Here is a 13,183-nt window from a genome sequence, read left to right as displayed (position 1 = left end):
GTCTGGTCTTAGGTGAACTGTATAACCTCTTGGTGGCTTGGTTTCCTCATCTGTAAAATAGGGTAACAATACAACTGATCACATATAGGTAAGGCTGTTGAGTGGTTTAAATATGAGATGATTGCTACAAAAAGTAACTAGAACACTGCCTAGCACAGAGTGAGTGTTTTATAAATATTAGCTATTATGGAGGGCCAAAGAAGTTGAGAGACCTGTTCAAGGTCACAGAGGAGTGAGTGACAGAGCCTCCCCTGAACCACTGGTGGGACTGAGTGTACGCATAGCTCTTCCCATGCCTAGGAGATGCAGAAGCTAGCAGGCAGGGTTCCTCTCCCCCAAGTGGCCCAGGGACCAGGAATCCAGGAAGAAGAATGTTGGACCAGTCGCATCGCCAATGAGTAATCTCTGAGGGAGGTGCTGGTAGGAAGAGGCCCCAAGGACAGTCACTTGGCCAGCTCTCCTGGGAAGCCCTTGTGGGCACTGGGCTCTGGCACCTGCAAGTGAGAAGGCGGCAGTGCTGGCCTGGGCCAGGGAGAAGCTCCGATTCCTGGAAGTGTGTATCAGCACATTCATTACTGTCTTATCAGCAGAGTGCAAAGGAGGTCAGGGAGCAAAGGACAGATCCTCTTACTTGTGACAAAACGCTCTTCTGGTCAAGTATGAAAAATGTTTCAGGAATGAGTTCTCAGCCCTGGTGTGAAAACAGATGTTGGATTATTTATTATTTATTTGTTTGTTTGTTTATTTATTTCCCTCCTCTGACATAATTCAGGAAGATAGGGCAGGAATCAAATATTTGAAGCCCAGCTGCTCACGTGTATAAAAGGCCCTGGAATGATGTCAGAAGAGAGGCTTCCAAGTCAAGGCCTCAGGGACTGGGGGAGCCTCCACCCACTCCCTTGTTCTACTTAAGGGGAAACTGAGGCCCACTTGAGCAGGAAAAGCGATGTTCAAGGTCATAGAGTTCAGCCAGGGTTCTCCGAGCCTTTTGCTAATGCCTAAAACAAGATTGGCAACAGTCACAAAATTAGGGCTGACAATCTTGAATGGGCCCATTAAAAAAAGGAACTTGGGAAAAATTAAGTGTTTATGACGAGGGCAAAAGTCTTCCCTAATAATTTTATTTTTTCTTCTTTTAAGTGATTAAGTAAAATAATTAAAATAGCCTTTCTCTCAAAAACAATCTATGTTTCTAAGGGACTAGAAGCAACTGTTGAGGCTTTTGGCCACAACATCTATGGAGGTGAAGGATTGACTAGTTGAAAGAGGTCAGGGTTTGGTGTCAAGCACACCTAGTGAAAAATCCTGGGTCTGTCATTCAATCGCTGTGTGATTTTGAGCAAGTCTCTGAGCCTCAGTATTTCCTTGACAAAATGTGGATAATGATGCTTTCTTGAAAGGGTGGTTGTGAAGAAAGTAGAATTACTATTCATGGCTAACTTCTTTGAACACTGGGCCATGAGCTTGCATGGGTTAAATGCATTTTATCCTCCTAATAACTCAAGGTCCTAATTATATTAAGAGTCCCATTCTATAGATAAGGAAATGAGGACTCAGAGCTCAAGTACCTGCTCACTTAAAGTCACTGAGCCAGAATCAGAGGTGGGATTTGAACCCGTGCTGTCTGACTCCACAGCCCACATACCTAGGATATAGCGGCACATATAAGAGGCGCAGCATAAATGGCAGCCAGTATTGGTGTTATTAAAATAATCATATTTCATTTCACTTGGCGTATGTAGCACCATAAAGGCCACACTATTCTCAGATCATTATTGAAAAGAAGTTAGGAAGTAAGAAATCTCTGAAGAAAAAACCCCAAAGTCTTTTCAATATATGGGATGAGGAACTAACAGAGTGGCCCTGACCTAGGGTTGCCATCCTGAGAGGTTTAAGAAAAAGAAGTAAGGACTCCTGAGTGAATTTTTATTTCATAAAATTAATAATGGAAATCCTAACGTGAGCCCCTGCTATGGATCTTCCCCGGAGAACGAAACTATTATATTACTCTGCTCTGCGTGGGAATTACATAACCCATTGGAGAGATATTGGTTATCTCATGTTAGTCACAAGGTCAGGTTGGCAGCTCTATATAAATGTCTTGATGAAAACAAATGGATCATTAGACAATACATATCTTTTTTAAAAAACAATTGTATCCTCTTTCATTACGTGGGGCTCATGGGAGAAAATTAATGACAGGGTCTCTTCTTGATAAGAAAGTTGGGAGCCACTCAGCTGAGATCTGCAGCCATTTCAGAGTTGTTTTATGAGCAGAGGCTGTCCAGGGTTGGCAAGGAAGTTCAGAAAATGCTGGATAACCCATTGATCTCTGATGCCTATAAAACCTCTGATCACTGGAAAGAGCTAGAAGCACATTTGCTCCACTGCATGATTTTAAAGCAGTAAATGGAGCTGAGATGGTGGACAGGATTTGTTCAGGATCACAGGGAAATAAGTGCAGGTCTTCCGAGTCATTGCTCTTTCTTCAATGGTTTTCAGACGTCTTAGGTATGTTACAAAAGGGTGTTCTGAGCTCTTTGGACGTGAAGCTCTTGTTATTCAGTAATCTGGGAGGCTTGCCAGAGAAGGTGACTTAAAGTATAACATAAAGAAAAGTATATGCAAGTGTACAGCTTCATGAATTTTCATGGACTCATGCAACCAGTACCCAGCTGGTAACAGGACATTACTAGCAACACGGAACCGCCACCCCCCATCTAATGCTGCCTTGTAGTAACCAGCATTCCCCTAACGGGTAACTACTATCCTGAATTTGGATATCATAGATTGATTTTGCCTGTTTTTGAACTTCTTATCAATGGACTCTTATGGAATATACTCTTGTGGTTGGTTTCTTTAACTCAATATTATATTTGTGATATTCTTTCATATTTTTGCACATAATTGTAGATTGTACTGTGTTTTCCCCCAAAATAAGACATACCCTGAAAATAAACCCCAGTTAAGATCTCAGCCAGACGGGCACATTTAGTACATTATGACGATGTTCCAGAAGATGACATCACTGTAATTGAATAAACGTAGATTGTTGTACATGAAAAAAATAAGACATCCCCTGAAAATAAGCCCTAATGGAGCAAAAAATTAATATAAGACCTGGTCTTATTTTTAGGTAAACACAGTACATCTTCATTGCTGTACAATATTCTATTCTGTGGCTATATCATAATTCACTGATCCATGCTCTGTTGCTACGCATTTGGTTACTACACATAATGCTGTTGTGAGCCTTTTTTAGTTGTTGTTGTTGTTGTGAGCTTTCTGATGTGTATCTTTTGGTGACTGTGTGCTCACCTTTCTCTTGGGTACATCCGAAAGTGGAATTGCTTGGAGAGGATGAGGATGAGATAATTTCCCAAAAAGGGTGGTGGGCAGAACTCTTCCAGCAGAGGCAGGGTCTACGCACAGGCATAAGGTGCAAAAGAGCAAGAGACAATGGGGCAACTGAGTGACCCAGGGGGTTGAGCATATGGCGCCCATGAGGCCTGAGCAATGGGTGCTCCCTCTCCTACGACATCCCTCCTCTCCCTCCTTACCTCCATCTGGCTAGCTCCTTGTTCTTCAATCATTTGTATCTCAACTTTGAGCTCACAGTTATCTGGGAGGCTTCCCGACTGCCTTTGCCTGGGTAGTTATCTCCTCTGAGCTCCAATAGCCTCCCTCGATTCTCCTGAACACAGTTCTGTCCCCACTGCACTGGCACTGTCTGTTGACCTTGCCTTTCTCCTCACTAAACTGTGAGTTCTTTGAAGGACAGGGTGGTGGTGGGTGTCTCCTGTTTGCACCTCGGATCCTCTCTGCCCTTGCTTTGCCCTGTTCTCTATTCAGGAAGCTGACCTCGATGGACTGCATCAAGAGGCCTCCGTGCCCTTCGTGTCTGGCTCTGGCCAATGGAGGAGTCAGCTCAGAAGACTGGAGGTAGAGAGGATTGTGAGAGCAGGTGATCTTCCCCGTAGCTCTTGCTCTGTAGGAGGATCCTGGGCTGGCTGCATTCCCCGCAGAAGTTCATAGCTTCTCCCCAGGTGAATAATAGTCCTGAAGTTTCCAGGCTCAGGGTATTATTGCACCATCCACGTGTTTCCCCTACTATTCAACCTATTCTGCTTCAATTGCCCTAGTTTGTGTTATATCTGCTGGAACCCTGACTGGTACATGCTTTTTATTCATCTCTGTACCCACCTAGCACACAATGTGGTACATACTAGCGATCAATAAAGTTTTATTGACTAAATAAATGGCTAAAGAACTGGGAAAGGATGAAGGTAGAGGAGCTGGCCAGAGCCAATAGTAAAGGACCTTGGATACCTTTCTGCGAAGTTTAGACTCTAATCCTCAAGACCAGGTGTTGCAACTTTAAGTGTCTCCCGGGGCTGGCCAGGTACAGGTGGGGATTGTGGCAAACCCAGAAGTGAATGCTATCTGTCTATATTACGTCTGCACAACTCAGTATTAGTCCATTAATGCTGTGCAGGAATTTGGACCCAACATGACCAGATCTTCTGATTTTTCAAGAGAAATTGGAATCCTGATTTCTGATTTTTTTTCTGTGAAATTTCTGATTTTTAATGCGAAATGTCGAGGTTTACGTATTGTCAACAGTCCAGATTTTAAAACACTTTGTGCTGGCAAATAAAGTGTGGCTGCCAGTTTGTAAGCTCTCTGCAACCGGTGGGAAGCCATGGGGTGGTGTGAAGGCAGGAAGTGAGGTACTCAGATATTGCACAATGCCGTTAAAAAAGATATTCCCAATAAATGAGCTGCAGAGACAGTGGGCCCTTTGATCTGGGTCCCTAAAACTGTTCAATTGTGCACAGAGGCTCTCACACTAAGAACACCAATCTTTCTCCATGATGGGTTTTTGTTTTTTTTTTAAATCAGTTTTTAGTTCTAAAAATAGTGTTTGGTGGATTTCTCCACTTTAGTCAGGTTCCCAGCCACTTTCTCTATTTCTGCTTCAAGCTGGGAGCTCTGAGTTCTTTTGGGTTTTATCAAATTATACACTGTGCAAAGGCATCCATTTCACCAACAGATGGACTTAATGTGCATGAAAATACATGCCTTTTAAAGAAACTAAATTAGTAGTTTCACTTCTTTCCCCTTTTATTAAAGACAGAGTTCCAGGAGAGCTCTCTGCTATAAAGCCAGACTTTACAGACATCAGCAAAATGAGATTTATTTGGATGGAATCGGACGGAACATCAGACAAGTCCTTCACAACAGTGAACCTGCAGGTTTCAAGTAGAGATTCGGCGTGCTCTGGCCCCCAGTCCCAGCGGTGCTTTACAAACAGAAGGAGAAGACAGTTTTTGAAACGTTCAACTCTTTAAGAGTTGGAGATTCTCTTGAAAGAATGAGTTCATAGCTTCCTTTGATCATGGGCAAGATGGCATGAAGACTAGGAAGCTACATGAAGCAGGGGGTACAGTCCCTGAAGCCCTGGAACTGAAGTCAAGAGACCTAGATTCTAGTCCTCTCTTGGTCACTAACCCATCCTGTCACCTCAGACAAGTTCCTTTTCCACTCAGACTCTCTGGTTTCTTACTTAGAATGTTGAGGCAATAATCCTACCCTGTCCACCCCACGAGGTTCTTCTTAGAGGATGAAAAAAAAAGGAAAATATCGCGGAAGAAAGCACTTTCTTTTCCATACGTTTATTTATGTACTTATTTGTGATGATGATACAAACAATAACATGAATGTATTCTAACAGTGAAATCTCAGTCAACACATTGTCAGAGCAAAAGCTCTCTTTCGCTCGCCTTTTTCCTTGTGTGTAGGTGTCCTTGGGGGTTTTTTTTTTTTTTTTGAATGAAATTATAGACATATAGACATATAATATAGACATTATGGTGCTTTTTTGGGTCTCATAAGTAGAGTCATGCTATGTATACTCCACAGTTTGCTTGTTTTACTGAATAATTCTATGTCAGAATATACAACTCAGCCACAGTTTTTTTGGCAGGTTTCAGACATGTCAGTTTGGAGGCACAGAGTCCTTTTAACCATTCCCTTCTAATGGGAAGTACGGTGTTTCCAATGTTTCCTTGCTACCAGAAAATGCAGTGTATGCCTCTTTATACCCATGTGAAAGTATTTCCCTGGGGTAGGTATCAAGAATTAAAATCGCGTGATCAAAGAGAATGCACATTTAAAGTTTTTATAGATACTGTGAAATTGCCCTCGAAACAGTCCACTGACGTCTGTTCCTGCAAGCTGTATTTAAGAGCACGCCTTTCCCCCTCCCTCACTGACACTAGATATTATTAGTCTTTAATTTTTGCTAATCCGATGAATGAAAAATGAAATCTTACTGTCATTTTAATTAGTACCCCCAGATAACTAGTAAGGTTGAGCAACTTGTCAAATCTTTGCTGGCCATTTCTAAAGATGAGGTCCTTGCTATATGTTAGGAGAGCTGAAAATGGTTACAGCAGGAAGAATGGCAGCTGTGGGAGAGACGCTGGCTCAGGCCCGACTCTTGCCTTACACGTTTGGCAATTGGGCAAGTTACTTCACTTTTCCAAGGCTCTGTATTCTCATATATAAAGTGGGAGACATACTGTTATTGAATGAATGTCTGTTCCCCCCAAATTCATACGGTGAAGCCCTGATCCTCAAGGTAATGGTATTTGGAGATGGTGACTTTGGGAGGTAATTAGGGTTGGATGAGGTCATGAGAGTGGGGGTTAGTGCCCTTATGAGAGGAAACCCCAGAGACCTTGCTCGTGCTCTCTCTCCACCATGTGAAGATACAGCAAGAAGGCAGGGAGCCAAGAAGAAAACTCTCACCAAGAACCAAATTGGCTGGCACCTTGATCTAGGATTTCCCAGCTTCCAGAACCATGAAAATAACTTTTTGTTGTTTAAACCACCTTGTCTGTGGTTTGGTATGCCAGCCTGAGCAGTCATATTAATTAATATACATATAATTAAAATTGTATGTTAACTTTAATATATAAAGTTAGGAATTGTCATATGCAGTTCCTAGAGCTGCAGTCGGTGAAGTGCCAGTCTGAGTCTGAAGGTCTGAGAACCAGAAGGGCTAACGGTGTAAATTGCAGACCAAGTCTGAGTCCAAAGGCAAGAGGAGACCAGCATTCCACATTGAAGACAGGCAGGCAGGCAGACAGAGAGGGTGAATTCTAGTCTATTCAGAGCCTGGTACTGTTCAGGCCTTCAGCTGATTGAACGAGGCCCACCACATTGGGGAGGGCAATCTGCTTTACTCAGTCTACCAAATCAAATGCTAACCTCATCCAGAAACACCCTCGTAGACACACCCAGAATAATGTTTAACCAGATATATGGGCACCTCATGGCATGGTCCAGTTGACATAAAATGAACTATCATAGATAGTCAGACAAACTTAGGGATTTTGGGGGTAAATCTAATCTTCTGGGGAAAGAGCAATTGCTAACCCTGATCCCCTCCTAAATCCCTATTTACTGTGTGTTGACATTCAATGGCTGAGTAGCTGTTTTTTTTTTTGTTTGTTTTTTGTTTTTTTTAAAGTACATTTCTAATAAGAAATCGAATCAAACATTTTCAGTCTTGTCTTTATTAGTGGAGATTATTATTTTGTATGGAGAAGGTTTAAGATAGATGTAGATAATGTCTGTAGATTTGGGTGTCCACAAGAAGTACTCAGGCCTGTTGAGTCAGCTGTATCAAAAACCTCCTGGGAAGAGAGCTTTGGGCACCTGTGCCCCTCAAGCTGGAGTGAAATCAAACAGCCTCCTAGGTTGGCACTTGGATCTGTTCTTACAGACAGCCCCTGTCTTTGGGGCTGGGTGGCTGGGTTGGACTGGGCACACCACACCCTGGGCAGCCTCACCTCTCCTTCTATCTGATTAATGGAATCTCTCTGAGCACCCAAAGGTGCTGGCATGTCTGAACACCTGGCTGCTCTTCACTGAGCCTGGTGCCCCAGTCCATGAAGTGGGAGTTTGGATGCCATGACCTTGAAGGGCTCTTGCAGCCTGGAAAGTCTGGGGTAGAAGAACCTCTTCAGTTCTCTTTCTTGCTCTGACTCCCTGAGTTGAGGCTCTCACTTCTGAAAAGCCCGGTGCTTTCCAGAATCAAGTTAAGACGGCCTGAAGGAGGGTGTGCTTGGCTATCCTTTCCCTGAGGGAGTCAGTGTGCACCTTGGCTGTTTAAAAGGGGAGGAGTGGAATGGAAGGGAAATGCTAAAGTGGACTATGGCCCTTTCTTTGGACCAGGCATTGTCCTACAGGCGTCCCATATGTTCCCTCAGCTCTCATAGCAACCTGATGAGGTAGATAGATACCATTATTATTCCTGTCTTATAGATGATAAAGGCACTGCAAGGCGAAACAACTCACCCTATTCACTAATAAGGCTTAGGATTTAAATGCTGTGCCTCTCTTATATTGCTCTTCTTTTCAGGTGGGGCTGTGGATGCATTGTCAAAGTTGGCCAGACATCCCAAATGTGTCTACAATAGCCTGGCACATAGTAGGCATTCAATAAATGGCACCTACTATTACTACTCTAGGTGGGCTCTGGGATGCAGAGGGGGCTGATTTGTGAGCCACGGAGCAGATGCTAAATTCTGTGTATCCTGCCTGAAGAGTCAGATTAGCTGACAATGGTAACATTTGAGGTTCTCTGGACTATCAGGGTAGAACAGTATACGGGTGAGATTTTCTAAAGTAAGGCTTCTTTCATAAGCACATCAGTGAACAATCTCTTAGCACAACTTTCTACCTCATCCCCACTTCCTCTGGCCTACTTTAGGTCTTCACTAGCCTCCTGCTGGACCCTTCCTTCCCAAACCACCTCCAAGTTTATTCTCTAACCAAAGCATCATTTGCATCTGCCATATTCATTTCCTGATGAACAGCAGCTCAGGTGATGGAACTGCCCAACTCAAGAATATTCCAGGCCTGCATGCTCTGGCTCAGACATAGCTTTCCAACCATTTTTAGTTTTGGTCCTTTAAGCATCTTATGTACAAATCAGGACATTCTTTTATTCTTCAAGCATTTGTTGAGGACTCCTTACTCTGTGCCAGCATTTTGTTGGTTATGTGGATATAAAGTCAAACAAGACTTTGTCCCTGTCCTAGGAGACTACTGCTTTGTAGCCTCCTCCCCCCCTCCCACTCACCACCACCACTGATGTACCATCAGCACAGTGTCCTGGACGTCCCATCCCAGAGGTAACATGTATGTATTAATAATACAACATTCCACTGGCTCTTGGTTATATCTCTGTTCCAGATACTCTCCTAACACTTTCCCTTCTCTCATACTAGCTTGCTGACTTTCTCACATGTCCTCCATTCTGTAAGCTCCCGAGGCTAGGGCGTTATCTCACGCATCTTTCCTTTTCCCAAAGGGCCTAGTATGAAGCCTGTCACACATCTTTCCTTTTTCCAAAGGGCCTAGTATAATCTGGAGCCCCTGCTGTCACATTATTTGCTGAATCCTTCTGATGAAGGCTGATGTTAGGACTGAGCTGGCTGTGTGGATTTCCTCCTCTGAATTTACACAACTGAGATTGTGGAGAAATGGCTCTGAGCAGTTCCAAAATTGGGGCCGCATATAGAATCACCTCTGGAAAACTTTTAAAACTCTCAGTACCCAGCACAAACCCCAGACCAATTGAATCAGAATCGTGGAGGGTGAGACCCAGGCATTCCCTATGTTGTAAAGCTCCTTCTAATGTGCAGCCATCTTTGAAAATGACTGCCTGACAAGTTAGGTTTGTTTTTTCCAGGCTATAGGTTATCAGCCCAAGGGGATTTTGCACACTGGCAATAACATATAAAATGACTTTCCTATAATTATGTCCTTAGAAGGAAAATTTGGTAATTTTACAAAGAAGAGTGAACTCATAAGATCAGGGGTGATTTTACTACAGTCCAAAGTTCAAAAGTTGTGTTTCAGAAATGAGGCCTTAACCTAAAGGAGAGCAATATTTGGCAGAACAGGGCTGTAAAAATTTACCAGCAGGCAAGTAAATAAAGAAGCTAAGCATTGCAGAGCTCGTGGCAATAAAGAAATATTAGCCCAGTTGCCTATTACCAAATACTAGCCCCCAAACCAACATTGCTATTAATCTGAAGACATTGGCCAGGGTGCCTGTCACTGATTAGACTGTGCAAAAAGCCATCAGCCGGCTGTTGAGACAGAAGGTAGTTAGGGAAGGGTGTGGAAGAGGAAGAATGAAGAGCACTGCTAGTAAAATCCTGCTCTGACTCCCTCAAAGTGATTGCATTCATAATTATTACTTCAGTCCCACTGATAAACTCCTATGTGGAATCACCAAAATTACGTTCTGTATTTGTGTTACCTTCGAAATTTGTACTTTACAGTTTATATACCCACATGCCTTTCATTCTTACCAGAACAGTGTAAAACATTCACAAAACTAACTCGACTGTTTTTAATTCACTTTTTGATATATGCACATTCTACCAACACTCTCTACCTTTGGCTCACTGGTGAGTAAGGAAGCTGAACTAAATGGTTAGCAAAAACATATGACAGGGCTGGTTGGTTGTTCGAAGCAAGTTCTGGTTCCAATAAAAGCATGGCCTCTTAGCAGGGTCAGCACCCCATGCCCCTAGCTTACTCAGACATAGACGTCATATATTTACCTTGAACTTGCTTTGATCCTCGCTGAACTCCCACACATTGTGGGTCCACTGGAATTCTGTACTCACAAGGTGTGGCTGACACTATATGTGAATGGTGCCAAGGAATGGCGGACACATATATTGTCTCTTTCTTTGGCACTTACCCGTTCCCCTGTTCCATCAGACCTTATAAAACACATGTCCAAAGACAAAATTATTAAAAATTTCAAGATGGTGCCAATTCAACATTAAAGCAAACATAGAGCTCTTCTGAGTGCAAGACTTTGCAATGGCCCGGATCGCATGCCGATGAACATGGCCCCAGGTACAGTGAGGGAAGGTGATCTCATCCTTGTAAAGATAAACTGCCTTATAGAGCTTAGCCTTCAGTATTACTTTCAAGGCAGTACATTCTCTTTCAAAGTTCTCTTAACTGAATGAAAGTCTTTTCATACATGGGTTGGTGTGTGTGTGTGGAATTGTCTTTGTATCTTTCTGTCCGAGACCCTACTTTGGAGGAGCTGTCAACATAATCTATTTGCTTTGAATAAAATTTGCTTGGAAATATAATGACAAATTTCTACCTTGGATTTCTTTGTGAGTCTAGGAAGAGACATGTACACAAATAATTTCAATGCAATTTAAAAATAATGATAATGGTCATATTAAAATTAATAATAATGATTATAATTAACATTTTTTGAACATTACTCTGTGTTATGAACTCTGCTAAGTGTTTATGTATTTCTCATTTAAGCCTCATTATTATCCTATAAGATGGGCATTATTACTTGAATTTTAAAGATGATGAAACTGCAGACCGAAGAGGTGAAATAACTTGCCCGAGGGCATACGATCAGAACTAGAAGTTAAATCCAAGTCTGTCTGATTCTAATGTTCTCCTCTCCTCTTTCTGTTGGTCCATAGGAAACTAGTGGGTTTGCAGTCACAAATTGTCAGACATAGCTCAGCCTGAAGTCTCTAGTCTGAAAGGTGCCTTAAAGCAGTAATTTTCAAATTCTTGACAGCAATCCATAGTGACAAATTGATCTTACATCATGACTCAATGCACAGACACACACACATAACTGTATGTGTGCGGGTGTGTATCTGTCATGAAACGATACTCATCTTTACTCTGATGGGTCTTTTCTCTTCCTTTCCTTTCCTTTCCTTTCCTTTCCTTTCCTTTCCTTTCCTTTCCTTTCCTTTCCTTTCCTTTCCTTTCCTTTCCTTTCCTTTCCTTTCCTTCTTTTCTTTTCTTTTTAATACCTATGGTGACCCTGTTGATATGATTACAGCATTTGCTAATGGGTCTGACTTATAGTTTGAAAACCCCACCTTCAGGGATATTGAGACCAGGCTTCTCTTTATAGATGTGAAGACAATGACCGGATTGGGAAAGCAATCTGAGAAGGATCTCATTGGTAAACAGCAAGAAAAGTGGTTCACAATTCAGGGTACTGAGCTGCTCGTCTAGATTTATCCCCCCCCCCCCCCCCCCCCGTTAATAGAATCACCATTCTATACTGGTGCTTCTAATAGCAGAAAGGGCAATCATTTTGTGGTCTGACAGCCCTAGATTCAAATCTGAATTCCACCTCATCTAGCTATGTGACTTGAAGTGTGACTTCGTCTTTCTGAGTCTGTTTGCCCCTCTGGAAAAGAGGGGCAATACCTACCCATTAGGAATATTGTGAGGAGAAATTAATATTAAGGCCCAGTGCTTGGTGCACATTATGTGCTCAAGACAGGTGAGACACCCCAGGTAACTGCAGGAGACTTTAAGTGGGGGATGATGAAGGTTGAGAGTCATTGTAAGCTGGGCCTGAATGTAACCTTATGTAGTCCCAGAATCCAGTGCAAGCTAAAAACTTAGATTCAGAGATAACATCTGTATGTGTTAGTGGGGAATAGTGGGGAAAATGTTGGCTTTGGAGTGACACAGACATGGCTGTGAATCCCAGTTCTAGAACCTTCTAATCTCAATGAGCTTCAGTTTATTCATCTGTAAACTAGGATTTTAAAACTTCCTTCAAAGACATACTGTGGGGATTCGCTGAGGTATCTTTGTGGTATTTTCTTGTTTCCTTCCCAACCTGACTTAGGCAGTTTACGTATCTTCAGATTTTATTTTACCTTTTATCGTGAAAAATATCAAACATATACACAAGGGAAAACCATAGTAAAATGACTCCCTATGTGCCCATCCCCAAATTTCCAGCCTTCAGATGATACCACAGCCCCGACCGATAGTTTGACAGCAACATCATGAAAGGCCTAGGGTCTGTGGCATCCACAAGCCACACCCACATTCCTGACCCACAGAAACAGTGAGACAATCAATACTGTTGTTTAAGGTTGCCGAGTTTTGCTTCTGGTTTGTTATTCAGCAACAGAACACTAATACAAGAATCAAAGAAAATGACGTGGATTAAAGCGTCTAGCTAAGTGCTTACTTAATACACATAGTAAGTGCTCAATAAATATTAACTCGTTGGTATATGTGGCAGCAGCCACTCTGACAGGATATCTTGATACACTGTGGATAAATG

General features: G+C 42.5%; 1 long non-coding RNA gene across 1 annotated transcript in view; it reads left to right on the top strand.

Annotated features, from left to right (window-relative positions):
- The window catches only part of LOC148754977 (uncharacterized), a 28,145-nt gene extending 16,969 nt beyond the window's left edge, over positions 1-11,176 (top strand). The window contains exons 2-3 of the long non-coding RNA XR_016019296.1: positions 3,853-4,046; positions 5,134-11,176. This is a non-coding gene — a long non-coding RNA (uncharacterized LOC148754977). The remainder of the gene's footprint in view (positions 1-3,852; positions 4,047-5,133) is intronic.
- Positions 11,177-13,183: the final 2,007 nt, after the last annotated feature.

Source organism: Rhinolophus sinicus, chromosome 16 (assembly GCF_057876585.1).
Source record: "Rhinolophus sinicus isolate RSI-liver-muscle chromosome 16, RSI-T2T, whole genome shotgun sequence".
Lineage (NCBI taxonomy): Eukaryota > Metazoa > Chordata > Mammalia > Chiroptera > Rhinolophidae > Rhinolophus > Rhinolophus sinicus.
The sequence above is the reverse complement of the archived record's forward strand: the minus strand, read 5'-3'. Positions and strand labels throughout refer to the sequence as shown.